Source organism: Dermochelys coriacea, chromosome 8 (genome assembly GCF_009764565.3).
Source record: "Dermochelys coriacea isolate rDerCor1 chromosome 8, rDerCor1.pri.v4, whole genome shotgun sequence".
NCBI lineage: Eukaryota > Metazoa > Chordata > Testudines > Dermochelyidae > Dermochelys > Dermochelys coriacea.
In genome coordinates, this window is record NC_050075.1 from 18750622 (window position 1) to 18771974 (window position 21353).

Consider the following 21353-nt stretch of genomic DNA (forward strand, 5'->3'; position numbering starts at 1 on the left):
GAACTCCTTGTCACACGTCCCCTTACATCAGAGCAGCAATTAGCTTAAATACTTACACAGTAAATAGGATTTCCCATTTCTAAACAGCAAGACCAGATGCTACCACGTCAATGCATTTGAACTAGTTGAGCATAGCTTATACTAAGGAACATGTTTTTTTCCTTGAACACTGTCATTGTAAATACTACCACTAATGATGCATTTTGGTTTTTTAAATTTTTTTGCTCAGCTCCCTCAGTACAAAATTGTAGAATGTCAAAGATTGATTACTGCTCTTTGTGACTCCAGGTCTGGAATGCTCTTTCTATTAGTGTACAGTTAAGAAACACAAATGCATAGGGTCTTCTAGAGACTAGTAATACTATTTATATAGCATAGCAAATGTACATGGCACTTTGTAACACATAAATACTGGCTCCTTGCCCCAAAGCACTTACAGTCTATTGCAGAGAAACATGATATGTGGGACAAACAGGGTGAAAGATGATACAGGGACAGCATCCATGAGATAACCAATATAGGAAAACTAAGACTGAACAGCTAAATCAACTGGGCACAGGATGAAAAGAGGCAACATTTTTGTTTCTTGGATTTCCCAGTTGATTTATTTTTAGCGGTTGAAGAAAATAACCATGGCACTTCTGGAATCTAATGTCTGAGCCAACTCCCATTGATTTCTGTGTAAATTGGATTAGGCCCTAATGTAGAGACAGAAAGTTTGTATTTAGACATACATTAGAGTTGGTCAAGTACTGTAAAAAGTATCTTCATGAATATCCATTTATATTCCAAATAATTGCTTGTTTCAGCCATATTTGTACCTTTTATCTGCATCTATTCACAAACATTTGTGCATAATGTTTGTTCATATGCATGCATAGGGAACAGCTGTTCAGTTCACATGCGAATGCATACAAAGGAGTATTTGTGCATGCACAAGAGTATGTGCTATTTGTTATCATTATTTTTCCATTTCAAATATTTCAGGTCATCCAGTGAGGGAGCAGAAGCAATACCATCTGACATAGGTGACCAATCACACACCGAAAATAAAGTGAACACTTTGTAAACAACCATAGGCTAATATGTGTTTATCCATTAGCTCTTTGGCTACATGAATAACAAGTAACAAATACAGAAATCAAGATTGCTTCATTAATAGAAAAAAGCTACATTTGTCATATAGTTTATTTGTACTGAATAATCTGTTCCTCTCAGACACATTTAGTACTGTGACATCATTAGTTAAAATGCCCATCTAGCATTTGCTTTAGCTAAGCCCACTGCTGTATACATTGGGTTTTGTTATAAGCCCTGAGATGGATTTTGTGCAAGGGAATTTATGCGAAGGTGAGACACAAGTGCAGCTAAACCATTTTGGTCCTTAACTACTCCATTTTCTTCATTTAATCTGATGACAGGCATAACTCCATCAAAAAGTAATGAAATCCTGCTATAAATTAAAGCGAAACTGCCCACATTTTACAATATGTGCATAGCAGATTTTACCACATTGAAAACATTTGCTCTAGGATTATTATATTTAAATTATTCTGCTTGTCCAAGTCTCATCTGGAAGGAGAAGTGAGGAGAATACTCTGATACAGTTTTGCCATTTTTAGGAAATTGAAACCACAAAAACTAGGATTAATTCCCTTAAGAAAATGATTCTGCATAACGGGTTGGGCAGCAATCTTGACCTACCTTAGGATTAGTTTAAGAAGGTTTCCCAACCATTGGAAGGATGAGATCTCAAAAATAGCTTTCAGGATAAGGACAATTGGGGATAGGTCACTTGACTTTTTAAACAATTGACTAAAATTTCCAGTGTCTGACAGAATGCTGTCAACTGCACCAAGTAAAAATAAGTCAACAACAACAAAACCCTGAAAAAATAGAGGGAATAGTCTCCAACTTTATTTGGTGATGATTCCTTGTAACAACAACTAGTACAACATTTTCAGACAAATATGATTTGGGGTGGTGTGCCTTTAAATGATTACAACCAGTGGGAGGTAGCTCTTATGAATGACTAAAGTGCAGTGGTACTGACACTCATCCTGTGAAATGGACCTATATATAATATATGATTTACAATATACTATGAAAGCAGCAGAGTTACTGAGTAACATAAGTTACTGAGTAACATACTCCATTAGTATATTCAATAAATATGTATTATAATAAATCATTGGAACTTCTTTTTTAGTGTATTTTTTCCATTTTTTCATTCAGTTTATATTATTTTAAGTCATGAACTTTTCTAACCACACAGGGGGAAAACTCATCTTGTAGCAAATGTCCCAACATTTACACTGGATCCACTCACTGAAATAAGAGTGATTCAGAAAATTGGTTTCAGAGTAGCAGCCGTGTTAGTCTGTATCCGCAAAAAGAAAAGGAGTACTTGTGGCACCTTAGAGACTAGCAAATTTATTTGAGCATAAGCTTTCATGAGATGAAGTGAGCTGTAGCTCACAAAAGCTTATGGTCAAATAAATTTGTTAGTTACTAAGGTGCCACAAGTACTCCTTTTCTTTTTTCAGAAAATTGGGGAATCTAAGGTACTGTTAAGTGAGTAACGCAGTTGTTCCTGATGTGTCTGTGTTGATAGGGACCAAGTCCAGTTCTCTGTAACTACTACAAACAATGAGCAGGGGAGCAATATTGGAACACTTTGAGGACCCATTCACCGTATGCAGCAGCCTATAAGAAAATAGAGAACAAAAAAAACCACAACCGCCTAAAATACCAATGGGAACTTTAATGTATGACAGCAAATCAGTGGTGGTACTTGCAAAGACGGAGCAAAAATGACTTGTCATGGGTACTCACTTAAAAAGGTAAAAATACAGTAGCAATGATAGAACAACTGTTGAAAGGAGTACTCCCTGTTATTTGTCAGGAGAGACCCTAGGTATATTAAACCCAGCCCTTTTGCTGCTGTTAACCAACTGGCAGAAGAGTCACACAGTATTAGGCAAAAGTTTCACTTGCTCTCCATCAAAGTTAAGATGGAGCACAATCCTCTGTGACATTTTATAATAGAGATAAAGGTTCTGATCCTATACTTACAATTTTAACCAGAGTAAATCCACGAACATAAATGAGATTATATTGGCATAGATCTGGTGTGAGATCACCAAAGCTTGATTAGTTTTAAACATATTTTTCTGTTAGACTGTTATCAAACACATGCTATTGTCATCTCAGCCATACCAAATTTAAGATGTTTATTTTGATCATTTAGGAATGGGGAAGTTTCAATAGCACGTACAAACCCACAAGTTAGGTTGTTTAGAGTGGCATACATTTTCAGTGTAATATAGTTCTAGGATAAGACATCTCTTGCATTATCAGACACCATTGAACTGTTGGACACTATTGAAAGCATGATAACCTTGAGAGCCTCTTGCATTTTTAAAGCAGTTATTAGCTATCTAATTATTTCAAAACTCAAAGGACCTTGTACATTTTCAGTGATGCATTACTAAACCGTAAATGTTCACTACAGTTCTGCTTGCTGCTAGCAAGGGTTTTCCATAGGTGTTTTGCTAGAGAGATACAAAGTGGTTTGGCACTGCAATAATTTAAAGACAGACATTGATAGTCAAACATTGGAAAGTTAGCATAGCCTCACGTACCTTTCATTTGCTTATCTTAATGCATGCGTTATTCATTAAGCTATTTTTGTATGGAAAATCACAACTAATCATAGTTCCGCCTGCCTCTCTGGTACAGAAAGGCTACAGTGTTCTAAGTATTATGAGAATGACTGAACTGTCACAAAGAATTATGACCATATTGTTTAACATGTGAGTGAATTCACTGCCAAACAAGGTGGATGAGTAAAGAAACAAGAAAAGGAATGTACTTGAAAGGAAAGTAACCTTAGGCTTCTGTTTCGAGTACTACAGTAAAACCTCAGAGTTATGAACATCTCGGGAAAGGGCATTTGTAACTCTGAACAAAACATTCAAAAGTTTACAACTAAATATTGACTTAATACAGCTTTGAAACTTTAGTATGCAGAAGAAAAATGCTGCTTTTAACCATCTTAATTTAAATGAAACAAGTCCAGAAACAGTTTCCTTACCTTGTCATATTTTTTTAAACTCTCTCTTTTTTTTTTCAGTAGTTTATGTTTAACACAGTACTATACTATATTTGCTTTTTTATTTTTTTGGTCTCTGCTGCTGCCTGATTGCGTACTTCCTGTTCCAAATTAGCTTTGTGGTTGACCGGTCAATTCATAACTCTGGTGTTCGTAAATCTGAGGTTCTACTATACATGTAATTATGGGTGAAATGCACATCACACCAACATCTACATATTGTCACCAACATTTAAAGTTAAGTTTTATCATAAAGAATTTTTCAGGCTATTTTTGTGTTTGGTTTTCTAAGCTTTCAGTCACTAAGGAAAGTATATGTTAAGTTTGGGCACTGGGTGAACTATTTCATAAAAAAGAATATTCATTATAGGTTAAGATCCTTTCTTGGTTAGCAAATTGTTCATGAAAGAGATTCTGATTGTCTTCAAAAATGTCCACTGCTTGTAAGTATTAGCTGAATAGTTTAGGTGAATGGTTTTCAGTACTCAGGAAGGTCAAGTAGTGTTTTGCTTCAGCTATTCATCATTTATTATGCATGTTGGCTGGGAGGTCTCAGAGTCATGTGGTATTGTTTCTGCTCCACAACTGGAACTCTTAAAACAGGAGAATGGCACATAGGGAATCATGAACAATGTGCTTTGCAGTGCAGATTTTCAAATGAACAGATGTTGGTGCTAAACATTTATGTGATTTTTCCCCCCCTCCGATATCCGAGTTTTAAACTGATGTAATGACACTGGTACTCTAGTCATGTAAATCTAGTTTAATGGAGTGCAGAATCTGGATTTGTATTTCCATTACTCTTGGCTTTAATAAACGTATGGGAGCATAATCTGCTTAAACTGCCTCACTTTTTTCAATTAAAAAAATAGTGTGGTTTGAGCCAAGTAAATAGTTCACAATAAATAATATAGTCAGCAAATGTAGCCTCTTGTCTTCATAAAATGGCAGTGAGCTGATGGTTACTTCATCAGATTTATTTGTTGAATTCACTTTCATATTATTTTCTTTCAATGGCTTGATCATGAAGAGGTCTTTGTGAGCACCTGAAACTCAAAATTCAATTTTTGGCTTGTACTGCACAGCTGTGACAAAGCAAGTATGGTATTTGTTTCTGTTCCCTGATTGGATGAGCTTGCAATCACTTCCAGTTCCCACTCCTCTGGGCAAATGAGATAAGTGGTTTCCACCCACACCCCAGCATATACTTTGTAGTTTACTGTCTGTAAAGTATGGTACCAGGCTGGCTTGCTTTTCAAATGTTCACAAGGAGTGGAATTCTCCACCATACAGAGGGCCCGCAGAAGGTCTATGAACTAAGTCCACTTCTACATTGCGGGGAGAATGAGGCCCATAGTATTTCCTCTGCAGTGGTGTTCCAAGCCTCAGAAACTCCATACCATTTTCCCAGCATGCTATCGTGGCAGAACTCTTGCCTTTACAGATTGAACTGGAAACGCTACTGTAAATTCTCATCCTTAACTGCACTAATTCCCACTAGTGGCCTTATTTCAACAGCCGATGAAGTGGTTCCTATGTATAGTATACAGCTTTCTTATCCATTTAAGCTTCTAAAGTCTTGTTGGAATCCTCCAGACTGAAAGATGCAATATAAATATCTTATGAGGGCTTACGTGGGATGTAAGTGGTGCTCAGGCCTTGCGCTGGATCTTTCCACGTGGGTGAATTTCACCCAGAAAGTGAATGCCGAAGGGCTACAAGGATGGTTAAAGCACATTTCTTACAGAAGAGAAATTTGCAAAATAAGATTCTTATGGCATTGACCCACCTTTAGAGGTTATTAAATTGAACAGACCAAACTTTGTTTACAGTACAAAATATAAAAACAAATGGTATCATTACAGTTCTGGGCTATAATTTCTAGAGAGAGTCTGAGGACAAAGAAGCTACTCCTAGAAGGCCAAAAGTTTACATAACTTCTCAAAATGTGAATTCTATAAAACCAATATTTGTATATCACTAATATTTAGATACAAGTCTAGCTCATGTCATTTGGAAAAAACAAACCTTGAAAGTATTAATTAATGAAAGATATCACATCTTATTAACATTCATATAGTAATTACCAAAATCACAAATCCATCTGTTAAGCAGTCAGCAAACAAGACAAATGGCTGTGTTCTGTTAAACAAATTATAAAATGCTTTAGGGAAGAAAATCTAATAGCCCCACCTAAATCATGAATCAAACAACAACCCATTTTACCACATGGGCTGCACATGTTCATGCCACACACATGCCTATATCTATCATTCTCAATCCCTTCTCCTGTACTGTATGCATTGCAAGAAGAACTGTGGGGGAAAGCGCGACTCTCAAGCTTCAGGAGGCTAGATTTAAATATATTGATGTGATCATTAACATTCTATCTTTCTTTTTTATCCTTTATGGCCAAAGCATAATATTGTAGTTCTAAAATGTCACCACTACAACCAAAAGACACCAGTGTCGCAGGTATTATGTAACACAACAGTAAATTCAATTCCTTGTGTCCATATGGGAATCCAGTTAGTTTAATCCAATTTGATAAACAAAATTGATTTTATTCTTGTCATGTTTTGAATGATTACTGAGCATTTAAAAAGAGGAAACACGCTTGCCTTTAGAATAATTAATCAATAAGTATGTTTCTGGACAAGCAGTATTTGAGCTGTTTTTCAAATAATTGTAGAACACTATTGGGCATGCAGAATGTGTGTACAACTTCATGTCTAACTGGAATGTACGATTACCATGATCACTCAGTTCAAGTGAGCAACTATGCATGCAAATACAAAAATTGCACTTTCATAGCACCTTTAATCCGAGGGTTTAAAAGTCTTAACATAATTTACAAATATTAATAAATGAAGCTACCTAACACCTCTGTAAGGCACATCAATGTTATTACAGATGGATAGAGGGAGAGGGGTTAAGTAACTTACCCAAGAACACACAGACTCAGAACATAGGCACCTATGAATCTTGATCACCTTGATCCAACCACTAGCCACACTTCCTCCCTCTTGGCCTTTCTAGCCAACCTTACCATTCCTGATAAGAAAAAGGGACTCAATCATAAGTCAGCTAAATAAAGGCCTACTCTAGATCTATCTGTGCACCAATACATGTAATGATTCCTGATAGAATATGGTAAGGGGGTCGCAATGCTTTATTTCCACCCTCCCAAGCTTAAGAGATCAAAATTAGAAGGGGAAAAAAAGGAATGTTTTGCTCCTACCCTGGAATATTACAGCCATGGCATTCTATCAAAAACATTCTTTCTTCATTTCATACACATAAAATTTGATGTTGTGTGAGGTTTATGACTACTGTGTTCAGGCAACTTGGAGACTGATGTTGTGCACTGACACCCTGCAATGTCTTCGCTCTCAAGGACAGCTGCCCTTGCAAAATTGCAGAGTCAGCATTAAAGGGCAAAGGCATAGATTTGATTTGCAGACTAACCCATAAAGGACTGTAACCTGCCACATCTATGGGCAATCCATTAGACTTGTGTGTATGTGTGAGAGAGAGAGATCAAAAAAGTGTGTGTGTTTGCTTTCTGTAAATATATACAAATAGGAGATAGGAGTTAGAGAAGTTTGGATTCTCATCCAAATTCTACAAAGCTTGGAGGGAGTTCAGACAGCAAGTTTGATTCACCCCACTATAGCCAATTAGGGTTGTCTACACAGCAATTAAACGCCCAAGGCTGGCTCCCAGGGTACGGGTTGCAAAATAGCTGCCAAATTCAGATCTGCATCCAGAGGCCACAAAGTTTGGGGGTTGTTCACATCTAGGTTTTTTGCTTTGTTTCTGCGTATCTCTCCTATAAAAATATATTTTAAAAAAAACTATTCCTCTTCCCCACAAATTCCTTTACTACCCTTTCTCATAGCCTGATCTGCACAAAGCATTCTGGGAAAACACACCCATTACAGCAAATCTCTCTGAAGTCTATGTGACCTTGATGGGCAAGTTTCAGAAGTCACTCTTGGTTAGTTGAATGGAATGATGGTCAAGGCTGATTATCACTCAGTGCTTCTAGGCCAGTGATGATATAAACAAGAAACATTACACAGGGATGAGACTGTCTGTTGTTATTTTTACACCAAGTAACATTCCACCAAGCACCAAAACCTTGTGTGCCTCTTGCTCTTAGCTCTCTCTGACTAGAAGCATTTCTGTATTTCAAAGAACGAGATTCACTAATGAATGCTGAATATGAATGATCCTCTTTTTTATCAATTGGATTAATTGTTTTCTCTTCCAATTATTCCACTGATTAACATGTTGGACCCTGGATGGAAGCCTAAGCTGCTATTAAGTTAAATAATCAAGTCAATTAGTCTGTTTCAATGGAATAAAAATCTTTTAATATGAGACAGCAGGTCAAAAGCACACCTTGATGTTTTTTAATCAGGAGTTAGTGCATTATTATTGTGGCCATCTGCTTCTGAATTTTTCTCATTCTTTCTTTTCAGTTGAGAAACATAGAATTCAGAGGCTGAATTTGGATGAATATAAAAGGAAAACCTTCTTATCAAATCTGCTTTTGAAACTATTAATGGTCATTTTGTTTTGTTCTGAAATTTCCACTTCAGGTGCGTTACTAAGAAACCAGATTAAAGAGAAATAAAGCCACCCTATGTGGGTGGGTGGGTGTGCGCACGCGCATGCCACAGTAAGGAAAAGAAAGCACTGACAAAGGGAAACTGCAAAGCTACTTAAGTGATCACTAAGAAAAATATATATTGGTGGCATCCATATATCGTCTCACTCTTCTCCAGTCCACCTATAAAAAAAATCTGTTCGCACCTGTCAGACCATGTCACATCTTCTTATCTAAATCTCTTCACTAGCTAACAGAGATTCGAACTCCTGCCCCTCTATTACAGAGTGCTGCTCCACACTTGCCTTCATTCCTTTCCACTCTTTGCCTCTCGCTCCTTTTGCTCTGCTCAAGACTCTTGTCAAGTCTTCTACCATGCCCGACTTCACGCCTTCTGCCAGGCTTCCCCTCAGGTGGAGATCACTACATCAGGACTGACCCACATGCACAGGGTGCCCACCTGCTCTTTATTCAATTCCTTTCTGAAAACTAAGGCTGGTTGGAAAATAGGGGGAGAAGCAGAATTTGTGGACATTTTAGAATAAATTAGCTTCTGCTTTTCATTGAAATGTTGCTTTTGTTGACGTTTTCTGACCAGCGCTATTTATAACACAATCCTTCCGTGAAGGCTCTCAGTGATCATCTGCCAGAAAAAGGCAAAAGCTGCACTATTTTCAGAGAGTACCTTCCTCTGCTTACCGGGGGAACATTTTCAAGAGGGCCTATGTGACTTAGAAGCATCAGTCCTATTTTCAGAAGTGGCAAAAATGGCACAGGCACTTACAAGCCTGGCTCCCACTGAATTTCAGTGACTTGGGCTGCTAAGTGCCAAAGGACCAGTTTTTAAAAGGTGCGCAAAGATGCAGACAGGTGCCTAAATCCCTATTGAAAATGGGATTTGGGATCCTACGCCACTTAGGCACTTTTGAAACTTTTATCCCAGGTGTGTTTTGTGTCTGAACTTTGCTGTCTGTCTAGGAGATGCACCTGCCCTGTAAGGTGATGAATACTTTGTAGGAACCTCTTCAATGGAAGTAGAGGGTACTCAATACCTTGCTGAAGGCACTCAGCACCAGGCTGGTTTGGGACCCGAGACTGTACACATCTCAGGGCATGACCTTGTTTTCCTTTATGTATTGTGCAATGCCAAGCTCAGTAGCAGTGCTCAACAACTAATAAATTAATCATGTGAATTAGAGTAGTTAAGACTTTTTTTTTTTATCAGATAGCAGGAATAGAATATGTTCCTTATCCTGCACTCCTTATTCACTCCTTCACTTCACTAAGCATATAACTTCAGTAAGGGGTCTGACAGAAATGCAGAATCAGGCCTCAGATGTGTCAGTGTAAATGCTGCAACTAGTCTGTATTTTTTAAAAAAAAGTGAGAACAAGCTTCAATTTCTGTGCAGATGGGAGGGAGATGGGAGTTAGGAATCAAACTTTTCTGAACACTTTCTGGATCAGAGTGCCACCCTGCATGGAGAACAGTAATAGTCTTCTTAGATATTTAAAAACAAATGCTATAAGACAAGTTATCTGAGGCCTGTAGTCAATATCAGATCACATGCACAGACTTACAAGTGCTAAATAAATATCAGAGTTGGCCGCAAACAGAGTTTGAATTATGAACCACATTTCTCCAAGATTCAGGGGTGTTGGGATTCAGAGTTTGCTTTGGTTCCATCTCCAAAAAATGCTATGAAACGAAGTTTTTTTTAAAAAACAAAACAAAACCAAAAACTATTTTAAGCCATCCAAGACCTGACTAAAAGCACCTGTTTCTCTGAAAATAGATAACTTCATAAATTTATAAATCTTAGCAAATAATAAAAGGGAGAAGAACATAACTCCATAATGATTTAAATTCCAGGAAAGCAAGGGAAGTGTCACTCCTGTAACATAACACTGTAAAAACAGAGATGTGAAGTCTGGAGGCCTCAGAACAGGATTGGGAGCAGGAAACTTTTACATTTTAACCCCATAAGAATGGCCACACTGGGTAAGACCAATGGTCCATCTAGCCCCATATTCCGTCTTCCAACAGTAGCCATCCCATTGTACTCTCCCAGCTTCTGGCAATTAGAAGCTTAGGACACCCAGAATATCAAATTGCATCCCTGATTCTCTTGGCTAGTAGCCATTGATGGATCTATCCTCCATGAACTTACCTAGTACGTTTTTGTACCCAGTAATAGTTTTGGCCTTCACAGCATCCCCTGGAAATTAGTTCTATGGGTTGACTGTGTGTTGTGTGAACTAGTACTTCCTTTTGTTTATTTTAAACCTGCTACCTATTAATTTCATTGGGTGACCCCCTGGTCTTGTGTTATGTGAGGGGTAAATAACACTTCCTTATTTACTTTCTCCACCCCATGTATGATTTTATAGACTTCTATCATATCCCCTTTTAATCGTCTCTTTTTCAAGCTGAAAAGTTCCAGTCTTTTTCATGTCTCCTCTGTTTCATACCCTAAATAATTTTTGTTGCCCTTTTCTGCACCCTTTCCAATTCTAATGCATCTTTTCTAAGATGGGGTGATCAGAACTTCACACAGTATTCCAGGGGTGGACATACCTTATAGTGTCATTATGATATTTTCTCTTGTTATTTATCCCTTTCAAAATGGTTCCTAACACTTTGTTAGCCTTTGACTGCTGCTGCACATTGAGCGGATGTTTTCAGAGAAGTATCCACGATGATGCCAAAATGTCTTTCTGAAGTGGTAACAGCTAATTTAGATCCCATCATTTAGTATATAGAGTTGGAATTATATTTTCCAATGTGTATTACTGTGTATTTATCAGCTTTGAACTTCATCTGTCATTTTGTTGCCCACTCACCCCAGTGTGACCTCTGAGAAGTCTTTTCACCTTTCTGTGCCTCAACTTCCTACCTGTAAAAGGGAGGTGATAATAGTTACCACCTCACAGAGCTATCACGAGGATAAGTTAATGTTTACACAGGGCTTTGAAGAGGAACAGCTAAATATTATCACAAAGATGATTATATTCTATCAATACATCCATATGAATGGGAATACATACAACCTACTGTCTAGCAGCTGAGACTCAGGGTATGTCTACCCTGCAGTTGGTGTGTTTGCAGCTCGTGTAGCCATACCCATGATAGCTTTAATCTCGTTAGCGTGGATAAAAATAGCAGTAAAGATGTGGCAGCACAGACCCCAGTGTGGGCTGGGAATACGAACACATAGTCCAGGGTAGACTTTTACAGTAGCCCGTGCCACCGCGCTAGCGAAATTACAGTTAGGTGGATATGTCTACCCGAGCTGCAATCCCATTGTCGAATGCAGTATAGACATACCCCCAGACCAGTAGAGAGCCAGTTTCTCTTCCTGTGCAATGGTCAGTTAAGTGACACTAACAGATTCCAAAGGAAGTCCTAGTTTGACTCCCTTGGCTCTGATGGGGCAAAGAGAAAAACACAGTAAATGGGAGAAACCCCTTTGATGCCCAAGTCTGCTTGCCAGAAACCCGAAGTCTAAAGAAATGAGAAATGTATCTAAATTAAAGAAATATAGATTTATTTTAACTGCACAGTAGTTAAAGTAAACCCAGGCCCATAATGCACAACTTTATTGTTTCCTCCGCAGCCTTTTAGAATTTCTCACACAGCTGAAAGGCACAGGATTTCTGTAAAAAATGCTGAGAGGAATTATGTTTTTTCCATAGTTGCAATAATTATGATTTTAACTTTAACAATTAAGATGCAGCAACTTCTTGTAGGAAGAATTTGCTGGCTTCATGGAGAGAGGAATGTGGATGCTACCATATCCACTAAGAATGGGAAATGGAGACATACAACCCTTCCCTCCATACACGCCCCCCTCAGAAATGAATGAGGAAAATGGAAATGCATATGTTTGATCATGCCGCTTTCTGGCTCACTGGAATGTAGTTGACCTTCTGTGTTAAGAAGATGCCAGAACACTTGGGACCTAATTTTCTCTTCAGCAGTTGTTAGAATTATATTTAATAAGAGACCTGAGGAAAAAAAGCAAACTATAATAACCAGCTTAGAAATTCTTCAAAGTGCTCCTCAAACAATGCAGAACCTCTGAACTCTATGTAGTACTTTTGATATTCAAAAGCTGGCAAAAAGACAGGCCTTTGATTGGAAAGATGAGAAGGTAGGTCTTTATTTTGCTAAAAATACCATTTGGGTTTCATGTGTGTAATATTTTCAATGTATGTGTCAGCACTGGAACTAGTGCTGAAGGAACTTCTAAATACTTCATATAGACACCTGGGAGGACAGCACAACTTTCTAAGGAAAGCTGTCTGAAATGTGAGCTAATGGATAGAGCGGGGGATTGAGAATCAGGACTCCTCGGTTCTATCTTCACTTTACCTCTGATTTGCGGTGTGACTTTAACTTCCCCATGATTCATTTTGCCCATCCATAAAATGGGGACAAAAATCTTACCTGCTTTACAGGGGAGATGTAAAGCTTGATAAAAACAGAGTCAAGCAGATCAGATTGTGTTCCTGACTCTGCCACTGACTTGACTGTCTGACTTTGGGCAAGTTATCTGATCTCTCTGTGCCTCAAAGACCTCATCTTTAAAATAAGGATAAATAATAATTGGGTACTTACCCACCTTTGTAAAATGTTTTGAGATTCTCAGATGTGAGTTGGAAAGTAAATGCAAAGTGTCAGTATTCATTACACTAAGAAATTTGGGCTGAAAGGTGCCATGTAATTACAATGTGTTATTTTATGTAGTTTTTGAATCATTATGAGAAGAGAACAAAAAATGATTTATAAAAAAAAAGTACTATAGGTTTAATGAAATTCAGAGTTTTCTTGTTTCCTCTCATCCTTAATTTGATTTAACATGGAAAATGTTTGATCCCTATAAATTTTTTGCCAAATTCTTACATTGAGCTTTTCTGTAAAAGTCATATTGCATCGTACATCAAGTTTACATTGTAGAGTACAAAGCACAATGAAGGGTAGTGAATGGGGAAGATTACCAGCTGCACATGCAGGTCTTTAAATGTACATATTGCCACTGGCACTATCCATAAAATTTAGCACATTGGTACCTCCTTTCTGGAAGCTATATTTCCGATCACAATGCCACTGTGTACAGTAGTTAATCAATGGCCAGGGATAGTCCAAACTCATTTCAGTTTTCATAGCTCTTGATAAGAATAAATTGCTGTTTTGATCTTATGGTGTAAACAGTAGTTGGACAGCCAGTAGTTTAATGACATTGTGGTATTGACTGATTTCTACTTACAGACAACAAAATGAGACGTTTTAATAGCTAAATTGGTACAGCGCATAGTCAACATAACAGGTATCCAGGTAACCATGGTGATGCTGTCCCCAGGCAGAATGGGGGGAAGAAGAAAATAGACCCATTTCATTAACAGGTTGGAAAAAGAATTCAGGAGAGAATTTGCTGCTGGTCAAAAGTACAGGACAAGAAATTATTTAAAAATCAAGAAACTCTCTGGAAATACAGGATTGTCTCTGAACAACTGAATTAATCAAAGTCACATTGATTAAGATGAATAACTACAACATAACCTTTCTATTGTGCCTTTTATCTGAAGGCCTCAAAGCTCAGAATTTGCTTTGTTGCTGCTTCATTTCAGTTTAATTCTAACTGGTTACTGAAAACATTCTTAGAAAGCTGAAATTTCATCCTCATCTTCAAAAGGAACAGAGACTAATCTGTGCATTGAAGAGCAAACAATAAAGACCATGAGCAGTGGGAATGCTCAGGGTATTGGTAATGGACTATAAAGGATTTCACTTCTAGGTGACCAACTCAAAATCCAGCACAGGTAGAGACAAAGTTATTAGCATCTAATAGCTGTTTAGTAGCCCATGTGAATTGAGTTTTGTGGGTCCCAATTTAGTTCCCAGTGGAGAGGTATTCACAGCACAAAAAAGCCCCACCATAATGATTTGCACACATCCGCAATGTTGTGAGCCTATTCAGAATAGGTCATATGTACTGAACTTCTATTTATACCCTACAGGTCGTTCCTAGAGCTCATGATATGAGGCATAATACTAAGCCAATGTGAAGTCAGATTGCACTGCAACTTCCTGCTCTGTGCATAAAGAGAGGATTTTGATTTCCAGAGCTATCAGCTAATATACTGTAACATTGGACAGCATATATATAATTTTCTGCCTTAGTTGTACACTAAAGAAGCTTACATCTTGACAGCTTCTCTGCTTAGTCACTACAACTCCTGAGGAAGCTCGTATAAGGAAGATAATATGTATGGAGAGTATTCAGCTGTTGTGACCTGCACTGGATGTGCCACATTTGTCTTTCTTCCACAGAACAGAAGTGACTTTGTCTGTACAAAGTGCAAGTTGGTCTCCATATTGGAAGAGAAGGTTCAAGGTCCGGAGAAACAAGTATCGACCCTGCGTTGCATAAGAGAAACTGAAGATTTCCTGGACAGACGTCAGGATATGCTTCTATGGACACAATGCTCTGAAGATTCAGAGCAGGTTGTGCAGCGGGAACAGGAGGACGGTGAAGACATTTGGCAGCATGTGATCTCCAGAAGAAGAAAGGGGAACATCCATATACCAGCAACACAGATACAGGTAAGCAACCATTTTCATGTTCTCTCCACAGGTACTAATGCAGAGAGTGGACTAAATGATACATCTGAGGGAAGGGAACAGAAGGAGACTCCTCCAATTGGAAGGCATGAGATGCACTGTCCTAGGGATGGGGGTTCCACGACCACCGTTCCCAAGAGAAGGAGGTGGGTGGTGGTGGTCGGGGACTCTCTCCTCAGGGGGACTGAGTCATCTATCTGCCTGCCTTACCAGGAAAACCGGGAAGTCTAGTGCTTGCCAGGAGCTAGGATTCACGATGTGACAGAGAGACTGCCGAGACTCATCAAGCCCTCGGATCGCTACCCCTTCATGCTACACAGGTGGTGTCGAAGGGAAGGCTTTGGATTCTTTAACCATGGGATGGTGTTCCAAGAAGGAGGAGTGCTAGGCAGAGATAGGCTCCACCTAACAAAGAGAGGGAAGAGCATCTTCGCAAGCAGGCTGGCTAACCTAGTGAGAAGGGCTTTAAACTAGTTCACTGGGGGAAGGAGACCAAAGCCCTGAGGTAAGTGGGAACGTGGGATACCGGGAGGAAGCACGAGCAGGAGAGCGCAAGAGGGGAGGACTCCGGCCTCATACTAAGAAAGCAGGACAAACAGCAAGTTATCTCAAGTGCCTATACACAAATGCAAGAAGCCTGGGAAACAAGCAGGGAGAACTGGAAGTCCTGGCACAGCCAAGGAATAATGATGTGATTGGAATAACAGAAACTTGGTGGGATAACTCACATGACTGGAGTACTGTCATGGGTGGATATAAACTGTTCAGGAAGGACAGGCAGGGCAGAAAAGGTGGGGGAGTTGCATTGTATGTAAGAGAGCAGTATGACTGCTCAGAGCTCCAGTATGAATCTGCAGAAAAACCTGAGAGAGTCTCTGGATTAAATTTAGAAGTGTGAGCAACAAGGGTGATGTCATGATGGGAGTCTGCTATAGACCACCGGACCAGGAGGATGAGGTGGACGAGGCTTTCTTCCGGCAACTAACGAAAGTTACTAGATCGCAGGCCCTGGCTCTCATGGGAGACTTCAATCACCCTGCTATCTGCTGAGAGAGCAATACAGCGGTGCACAGACAATCCAGGAAGTTTTTGGAAAGTGTAGGAGACAATTTCCTGGTGCAAGTGCTGGAGGAACCAACTAGGGCCAGAGCTCTTCTTGACCTGCTGCTCACAAACCGGGAAGAATTAGTAGGGGAAGCAAAAGTGGATGAGAACCTGGGAGGCAGTGACCATGAGATGGTCAAGTTCAGGATCCTGACACAAGGAAGAAAGGAGAGCAGCAGAACACAGACCCTGGACTTGAGAAAAGCAGACTTTGACTCCCTCAGGGAACTGATGGGCAGGATCCCCTGGGAGAATAATATGGGGGGGAAAGGAGTCCAGGAGAGCTGGCTGTATTTTAAAAGAATCCTTTTTGAGGTTACAGGGACAAACCATCCCAATGTGTAGAAAGAATAGTAAATATGGCAGGCGACCAGCTAGGCTTAACAGTGAAATTCTTGCTGATCTTAAACACAAAAAAGAAGCTTACAAGAAGTGGAAGATTGGACAAATGACCAGGGAAGAGTATAAAAATATTGCTCGGGCATGCAGGAGTGAAATCAGGAAGGCCAAATCGCACCTGGAGTTGCAGCTAGCAAGAGATGTTAAGAGTAACAAGAAGGGTTTCTTCAGGTATGTTAGCAACAAGAAGAAAGTCAAGGAAAGTGTGGGCCCCTTACTGAATGAGGGAGGCAACCTAGTGACAGAGGATGTGGAAAAAGCTAACGTACTCAATGCTTTTTTTGCCTCTGTCTTAACAAACAAGGTCAGCTCCCAGACTACTGCACTGGTCAGCACAGCATGGGGAGGAGGTAACCAGCCCTCTGTGGAGAAAGAAGTGGTTCGGGACTATTTAGAAAAGCTGGATGAGCACAAGCCCATGGGGCCGGATGCGCGGCATCCGAGAGTGCTAAAGGAGTTGGCGGATGTGATTGCAGAGCCATTGGCCCTTATCTTTGAAAGCTCATGGTGATCGGGGGAGAGCCCAGATGATTGGAAAAAGGCTAATATAGTGCCCATCTTTAAACAAGGGAAGAAGGAGGATCCTGGGAACTACAAGCCAATCAGCCTCACTTCATCCCTGGAAAAATCATGGAGCAGGTCCTCAAGGAATCAAGTCTGAAGCACTTAGAGGAGAGGAAAGTGATCAGGAACAGTCAGCATGGATTCACCAAGGGCAAGTCAAACCTGACTAATCTAATTGCCTTCTATGACGAGATAACTGGCTCTGTGGATGAGGGGAAAGCAGTGGACGTGTTGTTCCTTGACTTTAGCAAAGCTTTTGATATGGTCTCCCACAGTATTCTTGCCAGCAAGTTAAAGAAGTATGGGCTGGATGAATGGACTATAAGGTGGATAGAAATCTGGCTAGATTCTTGGGCTCAATGGGTAGTGATCAATAGCTCCATGTCTAGTTGGCAGCCGGTATCAAGTGGAGTGCCCCAGAGATTGGTCCTTGGGCCGGTTTTGTTCAATATCTTCATTAATGATCTGGAGAATGGTGTAGGGTGTGGATTCCACCCTCAGCAAGTTTGCAGATGACACTGGGAGGAGTGGTAGATATGCTGGAGGGTAGGGATAGGATACAGAGGGACCTAGACAAATTCGAGGATTGCGCCAAAAGAAATCTGATGATGTTCAACAAGGACAAGTGCAGAGTCCTGCACCTAGGATGGAAGAATCCCATGCACTGCTACAAACTAGGGACCGAATGGCTAGGCAGCAGTTCTGCAGAAAAGGACCTAGGAGTTACAGTGGACGAGAAGCTGGATATGAGTCAACAGTGTGCCCTTATTGCCAAGAAGGCCAATGGCATTTTGGGATGTATAAGTAGAGGCTTTGCCAGCAGATCGAGGGACGTGATCATTCCCCTCTATTCGACATTGGTGAGATCTCATCTGGAGTACTGTGTCCAGCCCCACACTACAAGAAGGATGTGGAAAAACTGGAAAACATCCAGCGGAGGGCAACAAAAATGATTAGGGGACTGGAACACGACTTATGAGGAGAGGCTGAGGGGACTGGGATTGTTTAGTCTGCGGAAGAGAAGAATGAGGGGGGATTTGATTGCTGCTTTCAACTACCTGAAAGGCGGTTCCAAAGAGGATGGATCTAGACTGTTCTCAGTGATAGCAGATGACAGAACAAGGAGCAATGGTCTCAAGTTGCAGTGGGAGAGGTTTAGGTTGGATATTAGGAAAAACTTTTTCACTAGGAGGATGGTGAAACACTTGAATGCGTTACCTAGGGAGGTGGTGGAATCTCCTTCCATAGAAGTTTTTAAGGTCAGGCTTGACAAAGCCCTGGCTGGGATGATTTAGTTGGGGATTGGTCCTGCTTTGAGCAGAGGGTTGGACTAGATGACCTCCTGAGGTCCCTTCCAACCCTGATATTCTATGATTCTATGATTAAAGTTGTGCAATATTTTTGTTTAAAGGGGGAGAAGTTATCTTAAGGGAAATTCATTAGAGTAGCTGAAATGTGTATGACGTGGTAGTTTTGAACTGAGTCACTACAGGGACAAATTTTGACCTCAGTCACATTAGTGTAAATCTGGACTAACTCTGGAATTACTCCAAACTAACAGAAAGCAGAATTTGGTCTTGTGCTACTGCTGCCAAATGAATGCACCAAAGTGAGAGTGAACTCCACCCCTGTGATTTCACTGACTGGGCCCCTGTGTGACCTTTAGCTTCCACCACATGGGAGACAATCCCAAAAGGCCAAAAAAAAAAAAAAGATGCTTTGTGCCCATTATAGATTTTTTTTTTAAATTGGGATACCCAAACAGCCAACTATAGTACTTTCTCTCTTACACTAGATACTGGCATGCAGTCCTGCCTTGGATTTCAGCTACCAGACAGAATCTCTCATAATAGCCAGGAGAGCGCTAGGAGAGATGTCTGGCTAAAACTCTGACTCACACATGATGTCCCCCCAAGGGGGCAGGGTCTTCACAACAAGGGGCATATTTAGCCCCCTGCCCCCAACCTTCTCCTGCTAGCACATACGTTGCCATCACAGCAGCAAGCGTTAGACAGCAGATGGTGGGCCATGCACATCACTCTAGCTCAGAGGAACAGTAAAGCACACTACTCAGCAGGTTGTCCCAGGCCGCTCTTCGGAATCCTGTTCTTGCTTGGCAGGATTCCTGTTGCAGGGGGTGCACCTTCTACCATCTCTGCCTACCTTTTCTGAGCTAACTAGTCAGTGCTGTGGTAAAATTTGGTTGATAAGATTTTAGGCTTACCTTATATGCACAATTGCCATGAATGCATGAGCAACTGCAGAACTGGGAAGCACACCATCAGTTCGATATATAACTGGTCAGTTGCTTAATTATGCTTGCATGTGCAATCATGAGAAAGCTTAGAGAACAGAAGAAGGGGGGAATATGATAGAGGCCTATAAATCATGAATGGCATGAAGAAAGTAAGTGTTATTTACCCCTTCATTTAAACACAATAATCAGGGGTCACCCAGTGAAATTAACAGGCAGCAGGTTTAAAACAAACACAAGGAAGTTCTTCTTCACATAACACACAGTCAACTTGAGGAACTCATTGTCAGGGGATATTGTGAAGGCCAAAAATATAAGTGGGTTAAAAAATAATTAGATACGTTCATGGAGGATAGGTCCACTAATGGCTGTTAACCAAGATGGTCAGGGACACAACCCCATGCTCTGGGTGTCCCTAAACCTCTGACTGCCAGAAGCCAGGAGTGGACTACAGGAGATTGGTCACTTGAAAATTGCCCTGTTCTGTTCATTCCCTTGAAGCATCTGGTACTGGCCACTGTGAGAAGACAGGATACTGGAATAGATAGATCATTGGCTAGTCATTATTATGATCTTAAAATATGTGTGCAATTCAGGTACACCACTGTGCACACAGACATGCAATTTTCTGAAAATATAAGGCCCAAATCTCAAACAGCTTGGTGCAGAGAGGGCACCCAATTACATGCGTAATTTGCAGAGCCAGTAATTGCACAGGCAAATGGATAATCATGGTAACTTTTAAGTGCTGTTATCAGATTCCCACTCACAGTCACAATAACTACACAGGCAAATGATACAAGCAATCACCACACATATGCGCTCCTCCAAATTATTTTAAAATCTGATCCTTTAATCCTTAATTTATACGTTTCCATGATGGACACAGAATACATTATATAGTCTACATTAGACATCTTATCAGATAGATGAGCCTGTGGAATACCCGTAGAATGCCTGAGGCCATGAGTGCTTTTAAGAGTTGGGATATGTAGGGCCAAATCCTAAGAGGCGACAAGCACTCATAATTCTCATTGACTTTGATGGAAGTTGCAGGTACTCAGCACACCTTACCAGATGGCCTTTACACAAAGTTAATGTGAAGGAAACTGCAGTCGGGAAGATTTTTTTGGCATATTTTAGGAACAGTAACTTTTTGGAGAGATGCTGAAAAATAACGACTGAAAGGGATGATCTGCTACAGATAAAGCTCTGAGAAGGAAGGTATGCGTGCATGTTGGTTCATTTTATCAAATGCAGACAATGGTAATTGATTCATCAAATAAATAGTCATTTTGAAGTTAAAGTTATTTTTACCAAACAGTTTTTATCTTGGAACAAATCTCATTCATTTTTCAGGCTAGAAACAGCAACTAAGATTACCACAAGTCCTTGGTTTAGTTCCACATCAAACACATTGATTGTTCCTGTTCGTAGGGCACCCCTGCACATTTCCAGTAGGAAGTAATTTTCTGTAATAGAGAGCGCAGGATTTTTGTTAACTGTTTATGTTTTATAGAGGCATAGTCAGGTGAGTGCCCCAGCTGGCACCTATGGCCAGATGTTCAAAGGTATTTAGGTACAGACAGGCACCTCGTGGAATTTTCAAAAGCACCAAAGCAGGTTAGGCACCTAACTCTCTAGCCAGCATCAGAATTTGAGAATGTTCCAGTAGGCAT

At 40.1% G+C, this 21353-nt stretch overlaps 1 protein-coding gene across 3 annotated transcripts in view; it reads right to left on the reverse strand.

Annotated features, from left to right (window-relative positions):
* The window catches only part of PPP2R2B (protein phosphatase 2 regulatory subunit Bbeta), a 253503-nt gene that overhangs the window by 173151 nt on the left and 58999 nt on the right, over positions 1 to 21353 (reverse strand). Inside the window, exon 2 of one of the 3 annotated variants that reach the window (XM_043490656.1) lies at positions 7060 to 7168. The exons of the other annotated variants lie outside the window; for them this stretch is intronic. The gene's annotated coding sequence lies outside the window, so the exon portion shown is untranslated. The remainder of the gene's footprint in view (positions 1 to 7059; positions 7169 to 21353) is intronic. 3 annotated transcript variants of the gene reach the window in all.